Below are 12,446 nucleotides of genomic sequence, written 5' to 3'. Positions count from 1 at the left end.
ATTTTTAGATCTTGTGTATTACTGCACATATATTTTAGAAAATAAAAACATAAGTATATAGTATTTAAGTCAATACATACAAAAACATATTTCTTTCAAAAGGTAAGTGAATACTATACTTTCTTCACGCATGGACTCGTTGAAGTATGCTTCTTAATCCTCTTTTTATGAATTTACCATACTAAGATCATGGCATCTGGGACCATCACTTCATGGCAAATAGACAGGGAAAAAGCAGAATCAGTGATTTTTATCTTCCTGGGCTCCCAAATCACTGCAGATGGTGACTGTCACCATGAAATTAAAAGACAGTTGATCCTTGGAAGAAAAGCTAGGAGAAACCTGCCGCTGCCGCTGCTAAGTCGCTTCAGTCGTGTCCGACTCTGTGCGACCCCGGAGATGGCAGCCCCCCAGGCTCCCCTGCCCCTGGGATTCTCCAGGCAAGAACACTGGAGTGGGTTGCCATTGCCTTCTCCAGGACAAACCTAGACAGAGTATTAAAAAGCAGAGATATCACTTTGGCAACAAAGATCCATCTAGTCAAAGCTGTGATTTTTCCAGCAGTCTTGTATGGATGTGAGAGTTGGACCATAAAGAAAGTTGAGCACTGAAAAACTGATGTTTTTGGCCTGTGGTGTTGGAGAAGACTCTCAAGAGTCCCTTGGACTGCAAGGAGATCAAACCAGTCAATCCTAAAGGAAATCAACCCTGAACATGCATTGGAAGGACTGATGCTGAAGGTGAAGCTCCATTACTTTGGCCACCTGATGTGAAGAGTCAACTTATTGGAAAAGACCCTGATGCTGGGAAAGATTGAGGGCAGGAGGAGAAGGGGATGACAGAGGATGAGATGGTTGGATGGCATCACCAACTCAATGGACATGAGTTTGAGTAAGCTCCAGGAGTTGGTGAAGGACAGGGAAGCCTGGCGTGCTGCAGTCCATGGGGTCACAAAGAGTCAGAATCAACTTAGTGACCGAACAGCAACAACCGCAGGGAACCACGTGGCCGGCGATAACCAGTAATCATGGCTGTGTGTTAGAGAACGTAACCAAGGGGCTGTGGCTGAGGATTTTTTTTAAGAAAACAGCTTTATGAATATATAATTTGCATACTGCACAATTCACACACTTAAAGAGTACAATACAATGTTTTGGGCACATTACATGATTAATTTTAAAAATTTACATATATCACAAAATTTGCCATTTTAACCATTTTTAAGTAACATTATTTAAGTACAATTCAGTGACATTGATTGTCTTCACGATGTGCAACCATCACCACTATCTATTCCCCAATTTTTTTTGTCATTCTAAACAGAGGCTCTTGTAATCATTAACAATAACTTTATATCCCCCCTCCTTCCAGCCTGGTAACTTTTAATCTTCTTTCTGCCCCTAGGAACTTGCCTCTTCTATACATATATAAGCAAAATCAGACAATCATACAACATTTGTTCTTTCCTCTCCTTCTTGAGAGTGTGATATTGAGGGGTTGAGATAGGGTGGTCCTTGCGAGGCAGTCCACCAGGTGATGCAAGAGAGTGTCTTCTGATGGCGCCATCACTCATCTCACATTTCTTCTGTGATGCCCACAAGTAAAGATTGGTTTAAACATGCCAACATAGTCCTGCAAGGGAGGATTAGGGGATGAGTCTTGTATCCACACCTGAATCCAGTGTTAAGAGGGAGCAGAGCTCCCCTTCCACAGGGATGAGTGGCAACTCTAATTCATAGCAACTCTTCCTTTGGGAACATGAGCTCCCCACCCAGACTGACTGGATAAGAGACTAGGGGCTTAAGACAAGAATTAACGATGGATGGCAAAATCTGGGGATGGAAGATTGAAAAGAAACAGTATTACCGAGTCTGAAAGTATTTCCCGACAGACTGTTGATTAATGACAACAGGAGTCAGAGTAATTACAGAGGAGAAACATGGCAGATGCCACTCTGCCCAGATGACCTACGTTGACATCACATGGGAGAAACTGGCATCACGTATCCCCCGACATGACCCATTGTAAGGGACACACAGCACTTACGCAGTGCTCCTGCCAGAGACGCAGAACCCGACCCTACTCAGCTCAAACCCCAATCATGGAATACTCTATGAAACAACTGATCTGCACTCTTCCAGAATACCAACGTCATGAAAGCTACAAGAAGACCGAGAAGCTTTTTCAGATTAACAGATGCAAGGCACAATCAGGATTGGAGTCTGAATTGGGGGAAATTTGCCACTAGGAATATTTTTGGGATTCCCAGGTGGTGCTAGTGGTAAAGAACCCGTCTGCCAACGCAGGAGATGTGAGAGATGTGGGTTCGATCCTTGGGTCAGGAAGATCTCCTGCAGGAGGGCATGGCAACCCACTCTAGTGTTCTTGTGGGAGAATCCCTATGGACAGAGGAGCCTGGCAGACTACAGTCCGTAAGGTTGCGAAGAGTCAGACACAACTGAAGCAACTTAGCAACAAGAACATTTTTAGGGTGATTAGCAAACAAGAGAACTTTTTGGCCAACCCAATATTATGTCAATGTTCAATTTTCTGAATTTGATATGTATGTATTTATGTCAGATAATCTCCATGATCTTAGGAACACACATCGAAGGGGTTGACACCTGCAGCCATTTAGGAAAAACGGTGGGGAAGGGAAACAGGTGATGGGTGAATGAAGGGTGGAAAGAAACAACGATAAAGGAAATCTGAGAAAACGTTAAGAATTTGTCAGTCTAGGAATTTGTGTACTCTTCTTTCAACTTTTCTGTAATTTGGGAATTATTTCAAAGCAAATACAAAAAAAAAAAAAAAGAACAGGATGAAGCATGCAAGCAGCCTGTAGCCTCTAGAATCCAAGGCATTTTTCACCCTGTATGGCCTCCTCCCTCCCACGCTGCTCCTATCCAGGACAAGATGGAAACTGAATACCAAGGGGGAGGTGGACGTGGAGAGGAGCAAAAGCATGAGGTGGAGAAACAGAAAAGAAACCAGCCAAGCCCATCCAGCAGCCGCGGCTCCCAGCCTGAAGCAGGGCTGAGCTGGGGGTGAGACAAAGGTTAACATCACCGCTGGAGCCGTGATCCGAACGTGATGCGGACATTCTAACATCTGAGATGAGACAGTGTTTGCCCCTTAGGGTGACTGTCCAACTCCTGGGGCTGGCAGGAACGTTTATTCAAGGACAGAGGAAGATTATTAGCCCTGAATATTCAGTTGTGGGAATGGGGAGAAGCCAGAAGTAAAGTGTCAACCTGTCTTGTGAGTTAAGCACTTTCCCCCTGCTGGCCCAGGAGAAGGAAGTTACTTTAGGGGGAGGTCACGGTCTCTCCTGGGGCCTCCCCGGTGGCCCTCCTGGTGAAGAGCCGACCTGCCACTACAGGAGACATAAGAGGTGCGGGTCTGATCCCTGGGTCAGGAACATCCCTTGGAAGAGGGCATGGCAATCCACTCCAGAAGTCTTGCTGGAGAATCCCATGGACAGAGGAGCCTGGTGGGCTACAGTCCGTGGGCTCACAAATAGTCAGACATGACCGAGGCAACTAGCACGCACACACACACTGTCTCTTAATGCTCATCACAAAATGACTTCTAGAAGCCCACGTGTAAGAGCATTCTCTACTTGTTGTAAACTGCTATGAAACTTGCTGGAAAAATCCTTTAACTCTTCAGTTACCAGGGGACATCCGACAGGGGTTCCTAAGAATATGGTGCTTGAGCTTCAGCTGGTGGGGGCAGAGGAAAGAGGGGGCCAGGAGGAGGACTGAGGAGAGGACAGATGATGGACAAGTTCTGCCCCCGTATACTCTGCACTAGACCTGACCTACACTCCAGATACCACACCGTGGCTGGACCCCAAGGGCACTTCAGCCAGAGGACTGCTGACTAAAGCTCATACAGTATGATTCCCTGGGTGAGAAGGTCCTGGCGATGCAAATGTGCGTGCCTGCTCAGTCACTTCAGTCATTCACTCTGTGCGACCCCATGGACTGCAGCCCACCAGGCTCCTCTGTCCATGGGATTCTCCAGGTGAGAATACTGGAGTGGGCTGCCATGCCCTCTTCCAGGAGATCTTCCCCGCCTAGGGATCGAACCCGCATTTCCTATGTCTCCTGCACTGCAGGCGGATTTTTATCCACTGAGCTACCTGGGAAGCTTGGGAATGCAAATGTCTTCCCCAGTCTCTCATCTTGTTATTGGATTTCACTTTTTGTGATTGCAGCCTAACACCCAGTACCGCCCCGGGGGTCATTCAAGAGACAGAGGCAGATGCAGAAGGGCTAGCAGCTCTGGGAGAGGCCACTGCCCGACCTCCGCTTGGCCAAGGGACCTCGGATTTATCACTACTTCACCACGATGGGTCTCAGAGAAACCACAACTGTCTCATCTGGGAAAGGAATGTTGTCCCAACAGCATCTGTAGTCCTTCCTGGTTCCACGAGTCTTTGATAATCTCCAAAGAAATCCTCAGAGAGGTTAAAGAAGCCCAAATCACCCTACATTATTCAGGGTGCAAGCAAGAAACAGTGCGTCACACACACATTATGGTATCTGAGGAAAGTTTAATAAAGGGGCGACTTACAAGGATGTAAGGGCTTTCAGTTTCGGATAGGAGCCCTACAAAGGGCTTCCCTGTTGGCTCAGCTGGTGAAGAATCTGCCTGCAATGCAGGAGGCCCAGGTTTGATTCCTGGGTTGGGAAGATTCCCTGGAGAAGGAAATGGCAACCCACGGTAGTATTCTTGCTGGAGCATGCCATGGACAGAGGAGCCTGGCGGGCTACAGTCTGTGGGGTCACAAGAGTCGGACATGACTTAGCAACTAAACCACCACCACCGCCTCCACCGCCAGCCTCCTCTCTTTCTCTTACAAAGATGTGGGCTGCGAGAAGGGCACCACAAGGAATGGTGTGGCATTTCTGGGCTAGTAAGCCATGGGGGGAGGGATTGGGCGCAGGAGGAAAAGGGGATGACAGAGGATGAGATGGCTGGATGGCATCACTGACTCGATGGATGTGAGTCTGAGTGAACTCTGGGAGATGGTGATGGATAGGGAGGCCTGGCGTGCTGCGATTCATGAGGTCGCAAAGAGTTGGACTTAAAGCTCAACATTCAGAAAACGAAGATCGTGGCATCTGGTCCCATCACTTCATGGGAAATAGACGGGGAAACAGTGGAAACAGTGTCAGACTTTATTTTTTGGGGCTCCAAAATCACTACAGATGGTGACTACAGCCATGAAATTAAAAGATGCTTACTCCTTGGAAGAAAAGTTATGACCAACCTAGATAGCATATTCAAAAGCAGAGACACTACTTTGCCGACTGAGGTCCGTCTAGTCAAGGCTATGGTTTTTCCTGTGGTCATGTATGGAAGTGAGAGTTGGACTGCGAAGAAAGCTGAGCGCCGAAGAATTGATGGATTTGAACTGTGGTGTTGGAGAAGACTCTTGAGAGTCCCTTGGACTGCAAGAAGATCCAGCCACTCCATTCCGAAGGGGATCAACCCTGGGATTTCTTTGGAAGGAATGATGCTAAAGCTGAAACTCCAGTACTTTGGCCACCTCATGCGAAGAGTTGACTCATTGGAAAAGACTCTGATGCTGGGAGGGATTGGGGGCAGGAGGAGAAGGGGACGACAGAGGATGAGATGGCTGGATGGCATCACTGACTTGATGGACATGAGTCTGAGTGAACTGAGGGAGTTGGTGATGGACAGGGAGGCCTGGCGAGCTGCGATTCATGGGGTCGCAGAGTCGGACACGACTGAGCAACTCAACTGAACTGAACTGAAGCCACGGTGGATGCTGGTATCACTTGCGTGCCTGAGAGCTGGGAGCTTGAGGCAGAGAGGGCTGGGTGCTGAGGGCCCCTGGCCAGGCCTGCTCTGTGGCGCCTGGCCAGCCTGCAGCACGCCCTAGAGGGGGTCCGGAGGGCGCAGGGCCTGGCCTCACGTCCTGTGCGTCCTCGGCCCCATTGACTGATGACCACCGGAAGTCCACTCATGTTTCCACACCATCCTCCCAGCTCAGCCTCCTCGGCCCAGAGCCACGGAGAGGGATGGGGAGCCGACCTGGGGGTGCCAACGGGAGATATCCGGGACGGCCCCCCAAGCCCGGTTTTCCCTCTTGTCTTTCGCACGGTTGAAGAATGTGCGTTCCTCCCACCCGCTCTCTATACGGAACAAGCTCGCCCCGCCCTCAGTGCGTGAGCCTGCAAGGGAGCCCTGCTGTTTGTTCTCGTTCCCCTCTACTGCGGCAGGAGCCCCGATAAAACCTGGCCTGAAGAAAAAAAAGAGAAATGTGCACCTCCAGCACGAGGGGGAGAGGAGGGGCAGAGCACACAGTCCCAGCAGTGCCGTCTCGTGGTGGGGTGACGGGAATCAAACTCCTGTCTGAAACTGAAAGCGTTTACTGCTTCCTTCTGTGTGTTCTCCTGTGTCCCTGCTTATTTTATGGCAGCCTCAGTGAGGCTGAGCTCTTCACTAGAGGGTCACCTGAGCTTTCACACTGGAAGGATCGAGACCTTGACGATCGTTTTTCCACTGTTCCAGTCTACTGGACGAGGAAGTGCTCAGAAGTATCCCAGTGAATCCCCTGGGTCAGCACATAGAACTCCATTCCCCTATTAGGTTGCTTGTCCCTTGGCTTTGGAATCAATCACCTTGGTCAATACAGTGATCCCTTCTCTGCCTGTTGGTTAGGCAGCATGCAGTTCCCCTCAAAACTCAAACTCATGAGTCATGACTCATCCTCTTGACCAAGTCATTTCCTCCACCCCTGAAACTGTATCAGTCAGGGTTCTGCCAGAGAAAAAGAACTCCTTTTAAAAAAATTTTTTGGCAAAGAATCAGTGTACTTGGGGGCTTGCCAGGTGGCTCAGTGGTAAAGAATCCACCTGCCAATGCAGGAACCACAGGAGATGCAAGTTCATTTCCTGGGTGGGGAAGATCCCCTGGAGGTGGAAACGGCAACCCACTCCAGCATTCTTGCCTGGGAAATCCCATGGACAGAGAAGCCTAGAGGGCTACAGTCTACGGGGTTGCAAAAGAGTTGGGTGAGACAGAGCATGCATGTGAGAGTTAATTCTTAGGCAGGTTGATAAGGAGTCCAGGGCCCTAAAGAAGGAGATAGGGGTCCAGAGAGAAGGAAAGGACCAACTTTTTTTCTACATTGCTCCGCCTCAGTCACATTATTTTCTTTAAGCCCAGAGCTAATGATCACACAACAAAACAACTCATCTTAAACTCTGTACTGAGGATTATATGATAACAATGTATCTTGCCAAAGGACATGTTTCTCCTTCTTAACAAGAACCGTCTGATTAATCTTGTTATCTTAAGATGTATCATCCAAGGTAAGGAGCAGCGGCTGCGTTTTGCTGGTACAGCCGTGAAGAGATACCCCAAGTCCAAGGTAAGAGAAACCCAAGTAAGATGGTAGGTGTTGTGAGACAGCATAAGAGGGCAGACACACTGAAACCATACTCACAGAAATCTAGTCAATCTAATCACACTAGGACCACAGCCTTGTCTAACTCAATGAAACTAAGCCATGCCCTTGGGGCTACCCAAGACAGGTGGGTCATGGTGGAGAGGTCTGACATAATGTGGTCCGCTGGAGAAGGAAATGGCAAACCACTTCAGTATTCTTGCCTTGAGAACCCCATGAACAGTATGAAAAGGCAAAATGATAGGATACTGAAAGAGGAACTCCCCAGGTCAATAGGTGCCCAATATGCTACTGGAGATCAGTAGAGAAATAACTCGAGAAAGAATGAAGGGATGGAGCCAAAGCAAAAACAATACCCAGTTGTGGATGTGACTGGTGATAGAAGCAAGGTCCGATGCTGTAAAGAGCAATATTGCATAGGAACCTGGAATGTTAGGTCCATGAATCAAGGCAAATTGGAAGTGGTCAAACAGGAGATGGCAAGAGTGAACGTTGACATTCTAGGAATCAGCGAACTAAAATGGACTGGAATGGGTGATTTTAACTCAGATGACAATTATATCTACTACTGCAGGCAGGAATCCCTTAGAAGAAATGGAGTAGCCATCATGGTCAACTGAAGAGTCCAAAATGCAGTACTTGGATGCAATCTCAAAAACAACAGAATGATCTCTGTTCGTTTCCAAGGCAAACCATTCAGTATCACAGTTATCCAAGTCTATGCCCCAATCAGTAACGCTGAAGAAGCTGAAGTTGAACGGTTCTGTGAAGACCTACAAGACCTTTTAGAGCTAACACCCAAAAAAGATGTCTTTTTCATTATAGGGGACTGGAATGCAAAAGAAGGAAGTCAAGAAACACCTGGAGTAACAGGCAAATTTGGCCTTGGAATGCGGAATGAAGCAGGGCAAAGGCTAAAAGAGTTTTGCCAAGAAAGTGCACTGGTCATAGCAAACACCCTCTTCCAGCAACACAAGAGAAGACTCTACACATGGACATCACCAGATGGTCAACACCGAAACCAGATTGATTATATTCTTTGCAGCCAAAGATGGAGAAGCTCTATACAGTCAACAAAAACAAGACCAGGAGCTGACTGTGGCTCAGATCATGAACTCCTTATTACCAAATTCAGACTTAAATTGAAGAAAGCAGGGAAAACCACTAGACCATACAGGTATGACCTCAGTCAAATCCCTTATGATTATGCAGTGGAAGTGAGAAATAGATTGAAGGGCCTAGATCTGATAGATAGAGTGCCTGATGAACTATGGACTGAGGTTCCTGACATTGTACAGAAGACAGGGATCAAGACCATCCCCATGGAAAAGAAATGCAAAAAAGCACAATGGCTGTCTGAGGAGGCCTTACAAATAGCTGTGAAAAGAAGAGAAGTGAAAAGCAAAGGAGAAAAGGAAAGATATAAGCATCTGAATGTAGAGTTCCAAAGAATAGCAAGAAGAGATAAGAAAGCCTTCTTCAGTGATCAATGCAAAGAAATAGAGGAAAGCAGAATGGGAAAGACTAGAGATCTCTTCAAGAAAATTAGAGACACCAAGGGAACATTTCATGCAAAGATGGGCTAGATAAAGGACAGAAATGGTATGGACCTAACAGAAGCAGAAGATATTAAGAAGAGGTGGCAACAATACACAGAAGAACTGTACAAAAATGATCTTCATGACCAAGATAATCATGATGTTATGATCACTCACCTAGAGCCAGACATCCTGGAATGTGAAGTCAAGTGGGCCTTAGAAAGCATCACTACAAACAAAGCTAGGGGAGGTGATGGAATTCCAGTTGAGCTATTTCAAATCCTGAAAGATGATGCTGTGAAAGTGCTGCACTCAATATGCCAGCAAATGTGGAAAACTCATCTGTGGCCACAGGACTGGAAAAGGTCCGTTTTCATTCCAATTCCAAAGAAAGGTAATGCCAAAGAATGCTCAAACTACCGCACAATTGCACTCATCTCACATGCTAGTAAAGTAATGCTCAAAATTCTCCAAGCCAGGCTTCAGCAATACGTGAACCATGAACTTCCAGATGTTCCAGCTGGTTTTAGAAAAGGCAGAGGAACCAGAGATCAAATTGCCAACATCTGCTGGATCATGGAAAAAGCAAGAGAGTTCCAGGAAAACATCTACTTCTGCTTTATTGACTATGCCAAAGCCTTTGACTGTGTGGATCACAATAAACTGTGGAAAATTCTGAAAGAGATGGGAATACCAGACCACCTGACTTGCTTCTTGAGAAACCTATATGCAGGTCAGGAAGCACCAGTTAGAACTGGACATGGAACAACAGACTGGTTCCAAATAGGAAAAGGAGTACGTCAAGGCTGTATATTGTCACCCTGCTTATTTCACTTATATGCAGAGTAGATCATGAGAAATGCTGTGCTGGAAGAAACACAAGCTGGAATCAAGTTTGCAGGGAGAAATATCAATCACCTCAGATATGCAGATGATACCACCCTTATGGCAGAAAGTGAAGAAGAACTAAAAAGCCTTTTGATGAAAGTGAAAGAGGAGAGTGAAAAAGGTGGCTTAAAGCTCAACATTCAGAAAACAAAGATCATGGCATCCAGTCCCATCACTTCATGGGAAATAGATGGGAAAACAGTGGAAACAGTGTCAGACTTTATTTTTTGGGGCTCCAAAATCACTGCAGATGGTGACTGCAGCCATGAAACTAAAAGACGCTTACTCCTTGGAAGAAAAGTTATGCCCAACCCAGATAACATATTGAAAAGCAGAGACATTACTTTGCTGACTAAGGTCCATCTAGTCAAGGCTATGGTTTTTCCTGTGGTCATGCATGAATGTGAGAGTTGGACTGTGAAGAAGGCTGAGCAGCAAAGAACTGATGCTTTTGAACTGTGGCATTGGAGAAGACTCTTGAGAGTCCCTTGGACTGCAAGGAGATCCAACCAGTCCATTCTGAAGGAGATCAGCCCTGGGATTTCTTTGGAAGGAATGATGCTGAAGCTGAAACTCCAGTACTTTGGCCACCTCATGTGAAGAGTTGACTCATTGGAAAAGACTCTGATGCTGGGAGGGACTGGGGACAGGAGGAGAAGGGGATGACAGAGGATGAGATGGCAGGATGGCATCACGGACTCGATGGATGTGAGTCTGAGTGAACTCGGGGGTTGGTGATGGACAGGGAGGCCTGGCGTGCTGCTATTCATGGGGTCGCAAAGAGTCGGACACGACTGAGCCACTGAACTGACTGAACTGTGGGAGTGGGTCTGATTAGACCTTTCTATTGTTGTAATCTTGTTAATTTAAAATGTATGTTGTGAGAATGGGTCTGGTAAAAGTATATAAGGCCTTGATAGGACTAGTGAGGAGGCACTCTCTGTCCCCTGTTTATGTCTGTGTCAGAAGTCCTCTCTGTCCCTTTCTATACTTTACTAAAACTCTGCTACACAAAAGCTCTTGAGTGATAAAGGCTGGTCCCTGGTCCAAAGCTAAATCTTCTTCAGATCTGACGTTGTTCTCCATTAGCTATCACATGCATGCAGCTTACCTGACTGAGGAGATTGGCTAGGTTTTAAGTGACATGATTCAAACCAAGGAGTAATAACCACCATAATAACAGCAGACATTTACTGAGGACTGACTAGGGTCCAGAATCTATGGGAAGTATTTTTATACAAATTATCTTATATAATCCTCATGATATCCGTAGGAAATTAGACTACTGATGTGTTTCACAGAAGAGGCTTAAAGCCTTTAAACAACTTGGCACAAGTTTCCAAAACTAGTAAGTAATACACCTGGGGTTTGAACCCAGGCAGTTTGACTCAGCCCATACTTTTGACTATTAATACAGTGCTTTTTAAAGCCAAGCTATTGCTCGCTTTGGCAGCACATATACTAAAATTGGAACGATACAAAGAAGATTAGCATGGCCCCTGCGCAAGGATGACACGCAAATTCATGAAGCGTTCCATATTTTTTATACAAGCAACTTATGCAGCTCAACTCCAGAAAAATAAACGACCCAATCAAAAAATGGGCCAAAGAACTAAATAGGCATTTCTCCAAAGAAGACATACGGATGGCTAACAAACACATGAAAAGATGCTCAACATCACTCATTATCAGAGAAATGCAAATCAAGACCACAATGAGGTACCACTTCACACCAGTCAGAATGTCTGCGATCCAAAAATCTGCAAGCAATAAATGCTGGAGAGGGTGTGGAGAAAAGGGAACCCTCCTACACTGTTGGTGGGAATGCAAACTAGCACAGCCACTATGGAGAACAGTGTGGAGATTCCCTAAAAAATTGCAAATAGAACTGCCTTATGACCCAGCAATCCCACTTCTGGGCATACACACCGAGGAAACCAGAATTGAAAGAGACACAGGTACCCCAATGTTCATTGCAGCACTGTTTATAATAGCCAGGACATGGAAACAACATAGATATCCATCAGCAGACAAATGGATAAGAAAGCAGTGGTACATATACACAATGGAGTATTACTCAGTCATTAAAAAGAATACATTTGAATCAGTTCTAATGAGATGGATGAAACTGAATACAGAGTGAAGCAAGCCAGAAAGAAAAACACCAATACAGTATACTGACACATATATATGGAATTTAGAAAGATGTTAATGATGACCCTGTATGCGAGACAGCAAAAGAGACACAGATGTATAGAAAGGACTTTTGGACTCTGAGGGAGAGGGAGAGGGTGGGATGATTTGGGAGAATGGCATTGAAACATGTATACTATCATGTAAGAAATGAATCGCCAGTCTATGTTTGATACAGGATACAGGATGCTTGGGGCTGGTGCACGGGGATGACCCAGAGAGATGATATGGGGTGGGAGGTGAGAGGGGGATTCAGGATTATCCACCCGTGGTGGATTCATGTCAATGTATGGCAAAACCAATACAGTATTGTAAAGCAAAATAAAGTAAAAAAAAAAAAAAAAAAAAGCCAAGCTAACAACCAGAAACTATTCTCTGTA

The 12,446-nt window shown here is 46.1% G+C and overlaps 1 non-coding gene across 1 annotated transcript; it reads left to right on the top strand.

Moving 5' to 3' along the window:
• Positions 1-11,310: 11,310 nt before the first annotated feature.
• LOC138093295 (U6 spliceosomal RNA) lies at positions 11,311-11,417 on the top strand. Its single transcript, XR_011146035.1, has one exon. It is a non-coding gene; the product is annotated as a U6 spliceosomal RNA (small nuclear RNA).
• Positions 11,418-12,446: the final 1,029 nt, after the last annotated feature.

This window comes from Capricornis sumatraensis, chromosome 1 (genome assembly GCF_032405125.1).
Source record: "Capricornis sumatraensis isolate serow.1 chromosome 1, serow.2, whole genome shotgun sequence".
Classification (NCBI taxonomy): domain Eukaryota; kingdom Metazoa; phylum Chordata; class Mammalia; order Artiodactyla; family Bovidae; genus Capricornis; species Capricornis sumatraensis.
Note: the sequence above shows the minus strand (reverse complement) of the source record. Positions and strands in the feature narration are given on the sequence as shown.